Source organism: Microcebus murinus, chromosome 9 (genome assembly GCF_040939455.1).
Source record: "Microcebus murinus isolate Inina chromosome 9, M.murinus_Inina_mat1.0, whole genome shotgun sequence".
NCBI lineage: Eukaryota > Metazoa > Chordata > Mammalia > Primates > Cheirogaleidae > Microcebus > Microcebus murinus.
In genome coordinates this window covers 48,801,219-48,820,146 of record NC_134112.1, presented here as the reverse complement: position 1 = coordinate 48,820,146, position 18,928 = coordinate 48,801,219, and positions in this window count along the sequence as shown.

Below are 18,928 nucleotides of genomic sequence, written 5' to 3'. Positions count from 1 at the left end.
TACCCAACCTGAACAACAAAGAAAAAAGACTTTTAAAAAGTGATATGCAGGAACCTGTGGAACTATAACATTTGACATTCAAAAAAATTAAAATCCCAGAAGGAGGGGAGAAAGAGGGTGAAGCTGAAAAAATACTTAAGGAAATAACAGCTGAAGACTTTCAAATGTGGCAAAAGACAAACATACAATTTAAAAGGCTAAGTGATCAAAAATAGGAAAGACTCAAAGAAATCCACACCAAGAAACATCATAGTGAAATTTCTAAAAATGAAAGGCAAAGAAAAAAATCTTGAAAACTATAAGATAAAAATGACACTTTATAAAAGCAGAAAAACATTCAAATTACAGTGCATTTCATATCAGAAATCATGGAGGCCAGAACGCATTTTTCAAATGCTGAAAGAAATGAATTTTTAAACCAGAATCCCAAATCTAATGAAAACAGCTTTCACGAATAAAAGGGAAATCAAAACATCCTCAGATGAAACAAAATTAAAAGAACGTGTCACCAGCATACCTACCATAAAAGAATTGCTAAAGGAAGCTGAATTTGTAATTTTAAAATTCTACCAAAAAGGAATATTCAGACCTATATGGTTTCTTTCTGGAATCCTAACAACTGTTTAAAAAAATTAACACCAATTCTACACAGTCTCTTCCAGAAAATAGAGGAGGTGAGCACATTTCTCATTAATTTGATGAAGTTAATACTACTCTGGCATCAAAGCCAGAAAAAGTACCCAAAACAGAAAACTATAGACCAATATTCCTCAAGAATATAGATGCAAACATCCTTAATAAAATATTATCTCATAGGCTTCAGCAATTTATAAACAAACTGTGGTAGATTCATATCATAGAATATTACTCAGAATATTACGAAGGAATAAACAATTGATACATATGACAACCTGAGTAAATTTCCAGAGAATTACACTGAGTGAAAAAACCCAATCCCAAAAGGCTCCATCCTGTATGATTTCATGTATATAATATTTTTAAATGACAAAATTACAGAAATGGAGAACAGATTAGTAGTTGCCAGAGGTTAACGAAAGGGGAGCAGGAGAGAAGTGGGTACAGCTGTAAAAGTGGATCTTGAGGGATCCTCGTATTGATGGAAACATTCTGCATCAATGTCAGTATCTTGGTTGTCATAGTGCAAAAAGCCGCAAACTAGCAAAAGGTTTTAAACAATGGAGTGGCTGTATTGATTCATACAATACAAAAATAACTGCTCGGTGGTGAGCAGAATTGACAGGATAAGAATCAATATAGAAGGCAGAGAATTCAGTTAAGAAAGAAGTGTATTGGTCCAAGAATAGATTGTGGGGGTCAGAGTTATGGCACTATTGATAGATATGGATGGAAAAGAACAGTTTCAAAAGAGACTCATGAGGAAGAACCCACAGACTTTGTAGAATGGCCATGAATGGGTATGGGGAATATAGGAGAATGCATTTTATAATGAAGAGAATGAGTTCACGTTTGATCAGGTGAGCCTGAGACACTCTAATGGTCATGGACCAGTGACCCTGAATCTCAGAAGACAGATGTATTTAGGAAACTTTGATATATTAGTAGGATTTAAAGCCATAGAAATGGAATTCACTCAAGAATCCTATGCAAAGTGATAAAAATTAAAAAACAGAAGACTAGTGTTTCCCAAATTTCATTAATTCAAGTACCACCCTCAGGACTTTTGCCATTTCAGTATAGCTCGTGTATTATTGTGTATTTAATAGTTTTCTTTGAACTTGAATATCTTTTACTTAAAGTTAGCTTAAAATAAAACTTTATATCATCACTGTAAAACAAAATCAATATTACTTGGCACAATTAATGGGAAATGACCATAAAAATAAATGTGATTTCAAATGTTTATATTTCAGTCCAATACTATGAGCTGTGATGCTTTGGTGCCTGCTTCCACTGCTGACAGCTGTTCTTCCTTTGCTAAAATACTCTTTATAGAAAGACTTGTCACAATCTAAAATAATAAGACAAACTTTCCACAATCGAAAATAATAAGATTGTAAAATAATTTTCAAAGAGATACAATTGAATTTTCACTATGTGATTGGATACTATTTAACACCCTATCTGTGAGCCACCTTAAGTTATTTCCTGTGTTGTCTCTGGAACGTGACCCACAACCTGGAAAAACACTGCTTTGCAAGAGAGATGTAGGAAGAGGGTCCAACATAATACCAAGGTGGATTAGAGTAAAAGGGGAGAATTGAATCAGTGGATACAGAATCAACAAGGTTAAATTACATATAATAGTTTCAAATAATACAGAAAGTTAAAAACATTAGCTGAGTGTGGTGATATGTGCCTATAGTTCCAGCTGCTTGGGAGGCTGAGGCAGGAGGATCACTTAGGCCCAGGAGTTTGACACTGCAGTGAGCTATGATGATGCCACTGCACTCCAGTGAGACCTTATCTCAAAAAAAAAAAAAAAAAAAAAAAGATACAGAAAAGTTAACTTTAGGGATTTACAGAGGCACATTCAAGATGGTTGTCAAGAGTCCAGACTATGATAAAGGAAGAAGTAAAAACCCACTTGCTCCCGAGCTATAGCTAAAGGAACTGAGCGAACTTCAAAGATCTTATGGTTGCTGCTCATCAGGTGACTAATTTGGACCTAGACCTAGCATTAGCTCTTTTCCAGCATATCTTCCTCTCTTCTCTGTCCCCTGCCCCAAGCCCACCATCCTCTTGCTGTGCCTGAATCCCTGGTAAAGGAGCCTGCCATGAGCATGTGGTGTGGGACCTCTCACCTTCAGGGACCATTTGCAACTGACCATATTCTCCTACTCAGCAGTGTCTCCTGCAATAAAGGCTTCGCACCCAGCCCAGCTCCCATTCACAAAAAGTCAGAAGCACGGTAGTCAGCATAAGACATGGCAGTGGAATCAAAATTCATATGGGAGATAATAAGAAAAAAACAGGGGCTTTAAATTACTATGACTTCACACTACTCTGCTTATTTTCAAATATATGTGAGCCTTAGATCATGATGCAGATTCTGTGATGAGCACACACTTTCATGAAAAATGTTAGCTTCCTTTACTGTTCCAAAAAGTGATTGATCATCTTCCACTTCATCAGTTCTGCATACCTGACTCATTTTAATACAGAATCAAAAATGATTTTGATTTGTAATATGTGGTCAACAAGTAACACTTTGGGGGGAAAATGTTTGTCTAGCAAATCTAAAGGACTTCATTTGCATTTTTCCTTTTTCACTAATCTCTGACAAAATGATATTTTTCTACTTTTCCTTATTGCCAAATCCATTAGACCTTATGTGTCACCTACATTAAATATGCTAAATATACACAATTTCCTTTCAAATGTACTCACATAACTAGTTTAGGAATAGACTTGTGTAGAATCTGAGGGGAGTTATAACTTCCTAGACTCAACAGTTTTCATCCTAAATAGCCTGCAGTACTTTTAAGCCTCATTCCCACTGAAAAACATCCTCAAGTTAATGATGTAAAATAGATGATAAACAGATGTGAATAGAGCAACTAGAATTTTGCAAAACATTAAATCTCCCAAATGTCCAAACTTCAATTTGAAACTGAAACACAAATTTATACAACTATTTTCATAAAGACTTGAGCATTGTGAGTAATCAACAGGGAATAAGAATTTTTGTTCCACCAAATTTCAATAAAGGACCAGAGTATTAAGAACATTTGCACTGAAATGAAAATGTAATTTTCATTCTAGTATAGAGCAGAATTTCTAAAAAGTTGTAGAGCTTGTACATTCTATGGCATTTTTGTAATCTAAATTATGACAAGCACAAAGTTAGCATATTTCTAAGTAATAAAAGAATTAAAAGAATATGGGAGCCACCACCACTTTCCTGAATAGCACCAATAGAGAAAGGTAGGAGGGAGAGGGAGAGACAAAAAGAAAGAGAGAGAGAGGGAGAGGGAGGGAGAGGGAGGGAGGGAGGAGAGAGATTTCAATCTGTGACTTTGTCATTTGGCTATGTATGTATTCCTTTCTCACCACTGCCTCTTGTCTGCAAATGAACTCTTAATTATCTTCTAAAACAAGGGTCAGCACATTATGGCCCACAGGCCAAATGCAGCCTTCTGTCTGTTTTTGTAAATAACATTTTATTGAAATATAGCCACCCTCATCTCATGTGTTTATGCAGCAGAGTTAAGTAACTGCAACAAATAGCACATAGCTTGCAAAGCCTAAAATATCTGGCCCTTTGCATAGTTTAACAACCCCTGCTCTAAAACATTACCCAAACAACATCTCATTCTCTATGACGTTTTTCTCCCTTTCATTAGTATTATAGTCCTGCATTTTCTCACCAATAGAATATGGTATATGTTATTTTCACTGCACTATCACAGTCCATTATAGGTTTTGAGGTGAAGGGGTTATATATACCTTCCCCCTAGACTGTGAGCTCCTCAGGAGTAGAGACCCTGTCATTTTAATGTCACCTGCATCTGCCCTGCTACCTGCTATGGATAAAATGCTCAATTAATGTTTTTTGCATGATTATTATAATTTTTTACTTGCTGAAAAAAATCACATCACCTCTAGCATTAAAAGAAAGATACTACCACATTATGATAAGTCATTTTTAGGCAACAACTGAGAAATGGCCTCAAAATCAGTAGAGGACATGACATGCACTGCTGGTTTTTTTATTTGTTTTGTCTTGGATTTTTTCCCCTGAATGGCTGTCTTCATTTGAGTTCCAGGAGCAGATTCTAGAAGGATATTTGCATGCAGGAGGTTTACTGGGTACTGTTCTAGGGAGATAGCATCTGTCACGGAGTAAGGATGGTAGGATTGGGCACAGGGAGAAGCTGGATTGTAATGCAGTTGCCACAGAAGCCTCAGCCAATCCCATAGAGAACTCCAGAGCTGGGATAGGCCTTCAGAGTTGGCCAGGATTGAGGCAAAGGTCTGGGACTGTGTATTCACACCTAGACCAACCACTGGATATGAGTGCCCCTGGGCGGGCAGCAGAGGAGTAATCTGGATGGAAGAGCTCCCTTCTGCCCAGGGAGCAAAGGGCAATGCCTTCTAGAGAGGGCTCAGCTTGAGCCATCAGCAGCCAACAGCTTGGTGAGAGGAATCTGGGTGGTGCCCCAGGGCACTGCACAGAGCAGCCAAGATCATGAAACACTCCCTCAGAAGCTCAAACCTCAGAGTGTTTGGGAATAATACACAAACCCGAGACTCTAGCAGTGATATTTTTAATATAGGCTAAATATACACAAAGGCACTGACAGGGTCCAACCCTGTGTAATCAGGTCTCCAGCCTCTGTGGCTGTCAATCTGTCACAATCCGTCACTTCAGTCAATTAAAATAGAATTACTGCAGGCAGGGGAAATTGCCCTCCCACTGAACTATGGGAAATCACAACTGGTAATGGTCTTTTAGGCCAAATTGTAAGATTTCTTATAACTTGCACAGCCTAAAGCTGATTGGTCTATTTGGAATTAGGAAGCCTAGCAGGAATGATTAAAAAGCATCCATTCAGAAAGCACTCCCAGACTCATCACCATCTGGTCAGATCTGATTATTATACAGTCAAGGCAACTCCTGCTGGAGAAGCCACAGGGAGAATTCTTCGGAGGCTGCCATCTAGCATTTGTAACGGCAGCAGCGACTAAGCGTGACATGCAGCGGGCACTGTGTATCAGGTACCCTCGTATCGTGGTCCACTCTAGTTACTCTCCTTTCAGCAAGTCCAAAGAGATAAGGAGATGATGCAAGGTGATATTTTAAAGTATCTCAGTGATAACAGAAGTGAAAAATACATATTTTTACAAAAGGAAGGGAAAATAGGCTGAATGCAGAGCACATTCCACACTGGTCAACAGCCTCCTCTCTCCGGCTAGGAACACCAATGTCATTTTTCAAACATCCCAGATGCTTCTCTGCATGCAAGAATTTCAAACCAATTTTTCAAATTAAGTACAACCCTGAAATTTGGCTGCTCTCTCAATCTACTTTGCAAGAGTGTCAGCAGTTTTGATATCTGCCTCAATTTACTCGCTGTAGGTTTAGGATCCCCACAGAACAAAGCCATAAATAAAAACTAAAGAGAATTAGAAAGGAGACAACATGCTTCGCCAGGGTTCTAACTCCACTAAACTCTCATGGAGGGAGAGGAGACCTGCTGTGATGAGACTCTTGGTTAAGGGAAAGAAAAGATTCACTAAGAAATCCCAACTGCAACTGAGAACAGCTTTTGAAATTTGACATTCTCCAGTGGTAACAAGTGGAAGATGTCAATTACATTTGCATTAATGTGACCGAGCATTAAGAGAGTAGTGTAAATCAAAGAGCCTTCCTGGGCTTTTCCAACCTTCAGAGATTTTATCTAAGACACTTCACAAACTACAAACAAGATGACACGTGACACGGGCTAATTTGACAATTCTTAGGAATTCATTTGTAGGCATGGATGGTACTCAGGTAATCTCCCTATTGAAAGTGTTTCAATGGGATCTAAGGCCCAGGAGATGTGAAATAATTGGCTATTTGTTGTTGAAGCTTTCTTCCAAAACTTGGCTGGTGATCGAAAGACTTCTAAGTGTAACTACAGCAACCTGGCTGCAGTACAGCTACTATCAGCAAAGCTGGCTGTATTCAGAGCTTTTAAATCAAATCTTCTTTACCTCATGTGTAATTTGTCTAAAATATTTTCTTCATTATGTTATCACATTAAGAATTCTTTACTCAGCAGATCAAGTGTATCTTGCATGTGACAGCCATGATTTAAACCAGCAGTTCTCAACCAGGGGTGATTTTGTCCCCATGGGACATTTGGCAATGCCTGGAGACATTGCTGGCTGCCACAACTAGTGAGGGTGGGTGGATATGGATGGCATCTAGAGGTCAGAGATGCTGCTAACCATTCTCCAATGCACAGGTCAGCTCACCTCCCTTCCACCCCCCCACCCCCCCGAAAAGGTCAATAGTGCTGAGGTTGAGTAAATCTTATTTAGATCTTGCTCTGGTTAAGAATATAGAAGCCATATGGAAGCAAATGCTGCAAAATAGCTCAATTTTGTACAACATAACACATATGAAGGGCAATGGTGCTTTTCTTCACTTGAAATCTACTGTGCAGATCTATTTTAGGATCTTGTACTGTCCATCAGAGTCTGCATTAGCCTGTAATAGTGAAGCATCAGAAATTAAAGTACCTGTGTTTGTGCTTCCTCTGATCCCTGCCCAGGATATTAATTCTTCAAGGACAGGAACAATTTCACTGTTTTGTAGTGAACCCAATCCCCAGCTTAGTGACTGGTTAATATTGACTGCTTTGCCTTGTTATACAAGCTGTTTTCAAACAGAAAAGCAAAGATGACTATTCACCATCCAAAATGTGCCTGTATGTCTAGTGAAGATGACAATAACTATTCTCTTATCTTAGATTTATAAGAATAATAATACACAGTATTCCCCCCACCCTTTCTTATTTGGGAAGCTCCTTCGTTATGACTATAACATCTTTAATTTTAACCCTTAACAGATAGCTTCTACCTATCTGCTCCTAGATATTTCTCCCTAAGTATCTTTCTAATTTCACAAATTCATAATGATCAAATTTTAACCCACATATTTCCTGTGTTGTTTTCTTTTAAAGACTTAAAGAGCTGTATCAATGCAGTGGGTTGAGTATGTTCCCCGAGAAATTCTTGTCTACCCAGAACCTCAGAATATGACCTATTTGGAAATATAGTCTTTTCAGATGTAATTAAGTTAACATGAAGTTGTACTGGATTAAGGTAGGCCCTAAATCCCAACACTATTGCCCTTATAAGAAAATAAGCAGACACTCAGAGAGAGAAGGCAAGTGAAGATGGAGAGCAGAGGTTGTAGTCATGTGTCTATAAGCCAAGGAATGCTAAGGATTGCCAGCAACCACCAGAAGCTAGGTGAGCAGCATGGAACAATTTCCCTCAGAGTCTCCAAGAGGAACCAACCTTTCCATGTCTTGGTTTTCAACTTCTTGCCTCCTAAGCTATGAGAGAATAAATTTCTATTGGTTTAAGGCACCTAGTTTGAGGTAATTTGTTATGGAAGTCCCAGGAAACTATTACACGTGGCCATGAGAATATGCCTTGCAGTCCTCCAACTACAGGTACCATAACTGTCCAAAGACCCCAGCTGCTGTTCTGATATCCACAGTGGCATTTTCCCTGGGCCTTATTTCCCACAGGCTGCTCCCTGCCAGTGACCAAGCACAGCAGACAAATGAAGCAGACAAATTCCTGGGAGGCACAGACTCTTCAACAGTCAACTTTGACTCAAAGTCTCTTCCACAGCCTTGCCTGGGATGCTGTCCCGCAGGCATCTTTCCCTCTCTCCTCTGGAATCAGTCTGCATCGTGGTCCAATGGCCCTCTCGCTTTCCCCAGTTTTTATGATTAGTTTTGCCCTAATAAAATCCATATACATTTAATTTTACCTTGATGTCTACCTCCTGGAAAACCCAGAGTAACTCAGAAGAGAATTACAAATGCTGATTTCTGTTTCAGAAAATAGATTCCTGTGCTTGGTTTGTGGAAAGTGGATTAGAATTTGGCAAGATGAGAACTGGAAAGACCAAATAAAAAGCTAACGTAGTAGCTAAAGCAGACAGGCTTGTGGCTGGCAATACACTAGTAGCAGCAGCAAGTACAATGGTCAGATTCCAGCTATAGTTTGGCAGTAAAACTTATGAAATTTGGTGATGACTCTATATGAGGCTGTGGGAAAAATTAGTGTCAAGGTTTATTCCTTAATTTTTAGCAGGAGCAAATGCAAGGATGTTGGTGACATTCACTGAGATGTAGAAGACTAAAGCAAGAGTAAGTCCAAAACTAAAAGATTAAAAGTTTGGTTTCAGATACATTAAGATCAAAATTATTTGGAGATGTCTAAGCAGAGATGTCAAGTAGGGAGTTAAGGATTAAGTCATGAGGCTTAGCGGAGAGGACCAGACTTTTGTATGAATTTGGGAGATATCAGAATATAGTGTTTAAAGCTGAGGAAGTAATCAGAATCTCCTAGAAAAGAATGTAGAGTGTGCAGTAAATGGGCGGTCGTGAGGCCTTCCAAAAATGTAAAGTTCAGGAACAGAAGGAGATGCTGACAATGGGGTCTGAGAAGGAATGACAAGAGAGGTAGGAGGAAAAGTATGAACATGGTATCCAGAAAGGGAGGAGAAGAGAGCATTCTAGATAAGTGGAAGGTCAGGTAGTCACATGCCCCTGCAGATACCAGGAAGATGATTTAAAACTTCCCACTGGGTTTGGAGATGGGCACTTTGGTGATCTGCATTTTGGTGGAGTGAGGAGGATGGGAAGCAAGATGAGAAGGACCTGGATTCAGGTCAAGTTGACTGTTAACTAAAAAACCTCTCTGCTCCCAAAACACACCACTGATAGAAAATATATTATTTTTATAATAAAAAGATAAAGCCATGGAGATTTCCCTTTAGGTTGGTATTTTTGAACTCATACTTTAAGCACTTTCTGAACCCTGACTTATTAATGTTTTTTTTTTATAAATAACTATAACCATGGTAAAAAAAAAAAAAAGATAAACTTTTATGTATACCAGGAAACCAACAGAAACACACAACAATAATGGAAGCCAAAACAATGCATTTACTGGATCAGGAATCAAAGGAGACAAAGGCAGAGCAGAGCTATCCACTCCTCGCATCACATTCTGAGCTCTCAGCCTTGAAGGATACTCACCACATGAAGGCAGGGCAACTGTCTAGCTGGCATTCATTCAAATGAACACATCCACTTCTGAAATATTGAAATACTTCTGCACTGTTAATAGCCTCTAACCATGACCCCCAAAAGTATTATTTTAGACATCAAATTATATAAAATTCAATGTACAAATTCTTAGAGTATACTCACCATCTTATCTCTCTGAACTTCTTTCCCACTTTACTACATTCTTTGGTCCTTCCTGGTAAAATCCACCCCTCCCCCCACTTTCCTTCCAATATCTCTATTATAATCTCTTCAACTTAAATAGAGACAATATTATTCATCATGTTTGGCTACTAGAGATGTTTGTGCATAAGCTCAGTCTCTGCTGTCACTTCAGTTGGATCCTGGTGACTATCTTTTTAAGAGAAAAGAGACCACCGGAGGTTCTAGTCCTCAGAAAGAGAGACTGTCAGTCTATTCTAGCCTAATGAAGTACTATTCAAGTTTAAAGTCAATGAAATCCTTAAAAGGTTAATATATGGTATTCAAATTACAAATGCTCAATATAATCAAGTTACTTACTCTTTATGGATAAAAGACTAGAAACAAAATGTGATATAAAGTTTATCTAGGACATTACTTAGCATTTATTATGGATGATAAAAGATGTCTTTTAAGAAAAAGATTACATGTTTTCAATCTATGGGATATTTACAAGCACATGTCTCCAAGTCAAAATTAATACTGAAGTCCACATAGTTAAGGACTAAGATACAAGTGCACATGAAATGATTCTGGGAGTGTTCTCCCATAATAAAACCAGAGCCAAGCAGTATCAAAACAATATCATTGTGAACTCTTTAATGAACCAACTATCGTTGGGTAGTTTGGGGAGCCATACAAAGACACTGATTACCTTGACCCACAAAAAGAGCCCTGGATAATTTTGTTTGTAGTAATGAAGTATTTATAGACATACTACATATCGCAGAAATGCTCCAGCTACCTGAAGAAAGGGCATGCATACTAAAGAGGAGGAAAATAAAACAGAAAACATTCTTATATAAATAACTATGCCTTAATAGCAATACCAAGGGCCATGTAGCTTTCTTGCCAATGTTTAAGATGTCAGTAGGGGGCATGTACTCCTGGCAGAAGAATAAATCTTCAGAATATTCAAAAGGTACATGTCCTGTTTTCAGTATATATAACAGGAGAGAAGGGTTTTTCCCTTGGACCTCCAGGTGCAGTTGGACTGCCAGCAAGTCAGAATAATGAGTGGCCTAACCCCATACATGCCCTGCTCTCTGTACCCTGGGCAGGCATTTGTCAGGGTGTAAATTATTTACAGTGGTCTCCAGATGCCCTGGAAAGTTAGTGTATATCCTTGAAAGGAAAAGAAAAGAGAAATCCAGAAACAAATATTACGGAAAATAGAGGCTAAGTAAAGGTATATTCTAAATATTACAGGTTGTTCTGATAGGAAAATACACACAAAAGTACATTCTTGCCAACACCAAGTAAAACATTAGAATCTAATTATTCAGTTCTCTATTCCTTTCTTGTCACTTTAAACTCTAAGAATATGAATAGCAATGTTTAAATGTCAGCATTGAAAATAGATAATGGCTTAAGGCCACATCACTTTAACATATCTTCACCGAGTGATAACAGACACCTAAGAAATGCATAATTAGATAATTACTTGTACTGACTCCATCTTCTAAGGACTTCCAAGAATATTAAAAATTGTAAAAGATCAAAGATGTAGCAACTTTAACTCGTCAATGAAACTCAAGTGTAAAATAGCACTATACTGACACTGGCATCCTGGTTTATGGGAGGAGGAAAGGGAAAGAAGGAAACCAATCATCCGTATTAACCAACAAATCAATGGTCTGAATGTTTTCCATAGAAAGTAACAAAATACCTGATCATTTGAAGCTTCAGTGATAAAGTGATTCCATTTCCTCACGTAACAAGAAGTTTGATGAAGCAGTTCTAAAACTGGTTCCATAGTGCAACTATGCCAAGCCACTGGATCTGTGAGAACAATTTTAGTATTCTTATGCCCTCAAGGTGCCTGCTGCCATCTCCAAGCAGGATGTCCCATTGAGGGATGCAGTGTGAGTAGACGAAGTCCTGAAGGGGGAGTCCAGAGACAGGGGAGATGCTTTACGTGATGGCATCCAAAGCTGGAAGAGAAAAAAGAGTAGAAAACCATCTTCCAGAAGTCTTCTCAGAAGATTTCCCAGTACTTCTCATGAATTAAAACTAAATCACATACTCACACTGAGACCAATCAGTGGCTAAAGGAATGGGATTGACACACTGGATTAAACAAACCAACTTCACCTCCTGGGACTCAGTCATTGAGGCCAGAATAAAATCAGAGTATTGCTAGCAAAGAAGGGAGAATGTTTGTAGTGTCTTCCATGACTATGCTTTGTATAGTAGAGGTCAAAATATTTGGCTCTATGGGATGTTTTAAGAAAAGTAATTTCTCTTTCTCTTTCTTTCCAAAGTAATGCAGAGTTTCAACTTTACAAATGTAAGCAGAATGACCTCCATACCAGCATATAAAGCACTAGGAGATAGGTGCTTGTGTACTTTCTGAGGAATTTAGATTCCCCAATCATATGGAACTTATAGATTACAGTCAGCACTATGGCTTCGCCAAAAGGGAATAATCAATTAGTACAGTCTCTAGAACACAGAGTAGTTGTGAGAAATACAGCTAAGTAGAGCACACACATATCACTGGCTTCCACTTCTGAGCAGATGTCCAGTTCTAAGCACAACCCATTGCAATAATCTAATCAAAATATATCAAAGGTGACGCTAAATGCAGCAAGGAATTTCTGTGCTAGCAAGTTAAACACTGATTATTCCCCAAAATAGAGTGGCCAGTTTAGATTATATCAAAGAAGTAATAAACATCATCTCCTTGAACTCCAGATGGAACCAGAAATATAACTCAGCTTCAGATTTAAACAATTTACTTTAAGCTTTGTTACTTTCTTTCTTATTTCCACTTGACTTGGATGCTGTGCTAGAATTAGTCATATGAGAATACAGTGTTATTTGCAGTAGGTCCTGCAGTTGTAAATCTGAAATTCTAAGCACAGTTCTGATCTCTCGAGATTGTGAGCTAATTCATTCACTGTCCTCCATGGTGAACTATTTTACTGCCTAAGATAAGAGATAAATGAAAGAGTTCTTCACAGCCTGTTGGGAACACAGAGATGTAAACAATTACAAGGTGGTGTGAAAGAAGAAACAATCTGGAAAAAGGAGAGCATGCCACACAGCAATGAGGTTAAAGCAGTACAATGTACTCAGGATGGGCTTTGGAGGTAGGCAGAAAGTGGTACAAATCTAGCCTGGGCTGCTTGCTCGCTGCGTAACAGTGCATGTATTGCTGTCTCTCTCTAAAACACAGGAAAAAAATGTGATATTACTACCAGGCAGGGAGGTTTTAAGCATCAAATGATATGAAAACTCTTGAGTGTCTGGCACAATTCCCCACACAGAGGAGAAGCTAGATAAATACTCTTCCTTTCTCTTCTTGTTCCTCTCCATTCCCCAGGGGAAAACTAGGTCAGCTTGCTCTGGAGGGCAGAGGGTCTAGGATGAGGCATAATGGAACCAGGACTCAACTACCAGAGAGATCAGTGCTTAAAATTTTTTTGAACAAATTCAAATTAAGGTCAGAAGGAAGAGTTGGGAGATATACACTCCCTATTTTCTTTCTGTACAATTATTATTACAAGCTTTTGGTTATTTTTAACATGTTTATTGAAGTAATATTGATATACAAAGAAATGCACATATTTAATATGTACAAAATTTGATGAGTTTGGACATATGCAAACAATCATGATACTGCTGGGGCTCAGAAACTGATACTCCAAAATATGGCACTTTGCACATATTGGACTGGAAAAAGAAAAAGCTTCAAGTTCTCTCTGGCCTCCGCCCACCCACCCACCCACCCATGGTCTCTTCAAACATAAGATGAAGTTGTTCTCTGAAGTTCCCTGATCCGCCTAAAGTCCAGACCTACCAAAGAAGAAAACAATTACTTCTGGCCCCTGAGTTTTCATTAACTGAACCCATATCACAGGAAGAATGATGAAAGCCTGTAGACAAACCTGGACAGACTCTTGTTGCAAACTATTGTCTACTCTGTGGGTCCAACAGACTTTGACCATTGTATTAATATGCTCTTCAAGCCCATTCATTTCTCCCCCGCCCCCCGAATCACTTGTTGCCCCACTACAGAATTCCTCTCCTCCCCGTCTCAGCACTGTTTTGCCAGAAACCAAGCCCCCATTCTTTCTGTAACTTCAAGATGGTATGTATGCTTCTGCATCCCATTAGAGGGGTGGATATTCATTCTGAAGACTCCTTAGTCAATAGGTAAAACTATTATCAAATAAATTTGTATGCCTCTTCTCCCATTAATCTGCCTTTTGAGTTGATTTTTCAGCAAACCTATAATATGATCATGATAATCAAGGATCAAGGTATACCAACCACCTCCCAAAGTTGTCATGTGTCCCTCTGTTTGTTCTTTGTTTGTTTGGTTGGTTTTTGGCTTTTTTTGTGGTGGAGGATGTTTGGTTTTTGGCTTTTTTTGTGGGGGAGGATGTTTGGTTTTTGGCTTTTTTTGTGGGGGAGGATGTTTGCTTGCTTGTTTTTGGTAAGAAAATTTAACACGAGATCTACCCTCTTAGCAAATTTTGAAGTGCACAATACCATATTGTTAACTATAAGCACTATATTGCACAGCAAATCTCTAGAACTATTCATCTAGCATAACTGAAACAATACCTATTAAACGACTCCTAATTTTTCCAACCCTCTCCCCCTAGCCCCTGGCAGCCACTATTATACTCTTCATTTCTATGAGTTTGACTAATTTAGATAGCTCATAAAAGTAAAATCATGCACTATTTGTTCTTCCGTGTCTGTTTTATTTCACTTAGCATAATGTCCTCCAGGTTCATTCATGTTGCCACAAATAGCAGGATTTCCTTTTTTTGTTAAAGGCTGAATAATAGTCTATTGTGTATTTATGCCACATTTTCTTTATCAAGATATTTTAAGAGCCAGACTAGGGTATCATAGGCCATTGGTATTTGCTAATTTGTTTTAGGTAGGTGCCCAGTAGTAGGACTGCTGGATCAAATGGTAGATCTATTTGTATCACTTTAAGGTATCTCCATATTGCTTTCCACAGAGGTCGAACCAGTTTGCAGTCCCACCAGCAGTGTAGAAGTGTTCCTATCTCTCCACATCCACACCAACATTTATTGTTTTGGGACTTTTTGATAAAGGCCATTCTTACTGGAGATAAGTGATATCTCATTGTGGTTTTGATTTGCATTTCCCTGATGATTAGAGATGTTGAGCATTTTTTCATATGATTGTTAGCCATTATTCTGTCTTCTTTAGAAAAGTTTCTGTTCCTGTCCTTTGCCCACTTTTTGATAGGCTTGATTTTTTCTTGCTGATTTTCGTGAGTTCTAAGTAGATTCTAGTTATCAGCCTTTTATCAGATGTGTAGGATGTGAAAATTTTTTCCCATTCTGTAGGTTGTCTGTTTGCTTTCATGACTGTATCTTTGGCTGTGGGGAAGCTTTTTAGTTTGACCAGGTACCATTTATTTATTTTTGTTGCTGCTGTGATTGCCTTTGGCATCTTCTTCATAAATTCTTTGCATAGGCCAATGTCTAGGAGAGTGTTTCCAACATGTTCTAGAATTCTAATAGTTTCATACCTTAGGTTTAAGTCTGTTACCCAGCATGAGTTGATTTTTGTGAGAGGTGAAAGGTGTGGAAATCAACTCACGCTGGGTTACAACCATCTTGGTCAACAGGAAAAAGCAGAAATTTTTAATTTTGATTAAAGTCCAAGTTATCAATAATAATCCTTTATGGTTAATGCTATTTCCTATCCAAACAAAAAAACAAAAAACTTTGTTCACATGGAGCTAACCAAGATTATCTTCTATGTTTTCTCTAAGGATATTATAGTTTTAGCTCTGATATTTATGCCATTGATCCCTTTGTAATTAACTTTTATATGTGTGCGATAGGGTTAATTTTTTTCTTTCCATATGGCTATCTTAGTGTAAGTATACCATTTACTGAAAAATCTACCCTTTAGCCATTGTATTACCTTGACACTTTTATCATTGATCAGTTGACCAGTCATGATTAGGAAAATTTCTGGAATCTGTATTCTATTCTGTTTGCCAGTAGGAATCTACCTTGACTGCTGTAGTTTTATATATAGTAAATCTTGAATTCAGGTAACATATGTGCTCTAATATTTTCCTTCTTTTTAAAAATTGTTTTTGTTATACTAGATTTTTAGCATTTCAATATAAATTGAATAGTCAACTTGTTTTTTCTGCCAAAAAGCCTATTGGAATTTTGATTGAGATTGCATTGAATCTACAGATCAATGTGGGAAGAGTTAATATCAAAACAATATTGAGTCTTCCAATCTAAGAACCTGGTATATCCATTTATTTAGATCTTCTTTAATTTCTCTCAGCAATGTTTGGCAGATTTTTATATAGAAGACTTGCACATCTGTTACTGAATTTATCCTTAATTGTGATTGTGATTTTTTATTTTCCCAATTATTCATTGTTAGTATGTAGAAATGCAGTTGGATTTTGTATAATGATTGTAGTGCATTGAATAGTGTCCCCTCAAAAATCTGTGTCCACCCAGAATCTTGGAATGTGAATTTATTTAGAAATAGGTCTTTACAGATATAATTAGTTTATGATGTTAAGATTAAATCTTCCCAGATTTAGGGTGGTCCCTAAATACAATGAAAGATGTCCTTATAAGGAGAGAGGACACAGAGATACACAGCACACACACAAAGTCCATATGAAAGTAGAGGCAGAAACTGGAGTTATGCCTGAAGCCACCAGAAGCTGGAAGAGGCAAGGAAAGATTCTTCCTTGAAGTTGTCAGGGAAGGTCGTTCTATGTTTTATACAGTTTTCTACTTGTTTATGTGAACAAGTCTCACATGACCTCTTGTGTACATTTTGCAACTAGTTTATTTTGGCATGTATACCAGTTATCAATTTATTACTTCTTAGCTCCAAATCCATATTTCTTTGTCCCATATTTTCAGAACAAAGTGGACCTTATAAACATTTCTCCTTTGTTACCTGGCACGTGTTAGTCTGTGTCAATAAAGAGTGCAGGAGAGACTGGAAGAAATGGCACAGAAAGGGGCTTCTTTCTTTTCCCAGTTTTAATGTGATTTACTTTTCCCTTCCTCTGGTGTGGCTGCTGGTGGCATTCAGGGGCCCAGGAGTGCTCACTCTTTTGCCAGTTCCTCTGATACTCCAGACGGCAGCTATCTGCAGACTACCTTCATCCCTTGATACCTGCAGAACTTCTCCACCACCCAGCAATCCACAGCCACACCCTACCAGATGGGGTCTGAATTTCACTCTTGTGGTGGGAGGGGACACCTTCTGAATTCTTTGTTTCTTCCTGGGCTGTTCCATCTTATGCCTGGAGGTAGTATTTACTCCTCTATGCCTTCCAGTCATCTTCTACCCATTTTAGTAGTTAACCACTTTTACAAGTTAATGATCTTTATATTAAATATTGCCTACTCAAAGGAGTGACTTCTTTAAAGTACTAAAGAAAAAAACTGTCAACAGAATTGTGTATGCAATAAAATCTTAGAATATCTTACAATAAATATCTGTTACCAAGTGAAGGAGAAATAATGACTTTTCAAATAAACACAAAACAGAATGTATTATTAGCAGAACTACACTATAAGAAAGATTAAAGAAATTTCTTTAGGTAAAAGTAATAATAGTAAAAAGAATCTTCAATCTACATAAAGAAATAAAGAGCACCAAAAATGGCAGTGAAGTTAATATAAAATTCCATCTTTAAATGCTCTAAAAGTCCATTCATTGTTAAAAGCAAAAAATAGTATCAATGTCTTGGGGGATAATAGCATAGGTAAAAGTCTAATATGTGGCAACACTAGCATGAAAGATGGAGGGAAGACTAGGAATAGACTGTCAGAAGGTATTTACATTACTCATGAAGTGGTATACTATTTGAAGGTAGAATGTAACTAATTTAAAAACTACATAGAAATCTCTATGACAAACTCTATGGCAAGAGAAATGAAACTCATGCTTGTACCAAACCTGTACAGAAATATTCATAATAGCCAAAAATAGAAGCAACCCAACTGTCCTTCACCTGTGGAATGGATAAACAAACTAGCCCATCAGTACCACAGGATACTAGATAACAACAAAGAAGAACAAATTCCTGATACATGAAACAAATGGATGACTCTCTAATTCAGTGTTAAATGAAAGAAACCAGACTCAAAAGATTACATACTGTGCAACGATATTTATATAACATTCCAGATACAAAGAGCAGTTAGTTCAGTGGTAGCCAAGGCTGGGGGTGAGAAAGGGATTGACTGCAAAGAGGTTTGGGGATATTTGTTGTAGGGCTCGAGCTGTTCTATATATTGATTGTGGTGGTGGCTTCATGCCAATTTGCATTTATAAAAATTCAGAGAACTGTAAACTAAAAAAAAGTGATTCCTATCACATGTAAATTATATCTTAATTTAAAATAAAATACAATAAACATTTCAATTTTCCTGTTCAAATTACTAGTGTCATATCTATTTCCTAACTAGACCTTGTATACCAGAAAGTTTATTTTATTGTATCTTATTGAGAATATTTTTGATAAGGTGGATGTTTAACTATACCTGTTTAAAGTAGGTTAAGGTTAAATTCCTTTGGCAATTTTTTTATGACATTAAAACACAAGGTTTCTACTGACCAAGTATTTTTTTTTGTTAGAAAAGTCCCCAAGGCACCCTAGAGGAAAACCTTTGGCTGCCGTCATTTTATCTCAGCCAACAAAGCAAAAAAAGGTGGGTGTATGGCCTTCTCTTCAGGAATGCACCTGTAAGAAGTATCTTACTTTTTACAATAAGATCTTAACCTGGTCTCCAGTGTGGGCAAGTGTTCGAGTATGTGTCCATGCACATAATCAGCAATGCCAAAGACTATCACTCCAGTACCTATCAGGAATATAACCCCAAGTTCATGGCAGCCCAAGATCTATCAAAAGCTTGAATGGAAAACAGTATTTATGGATGATTACC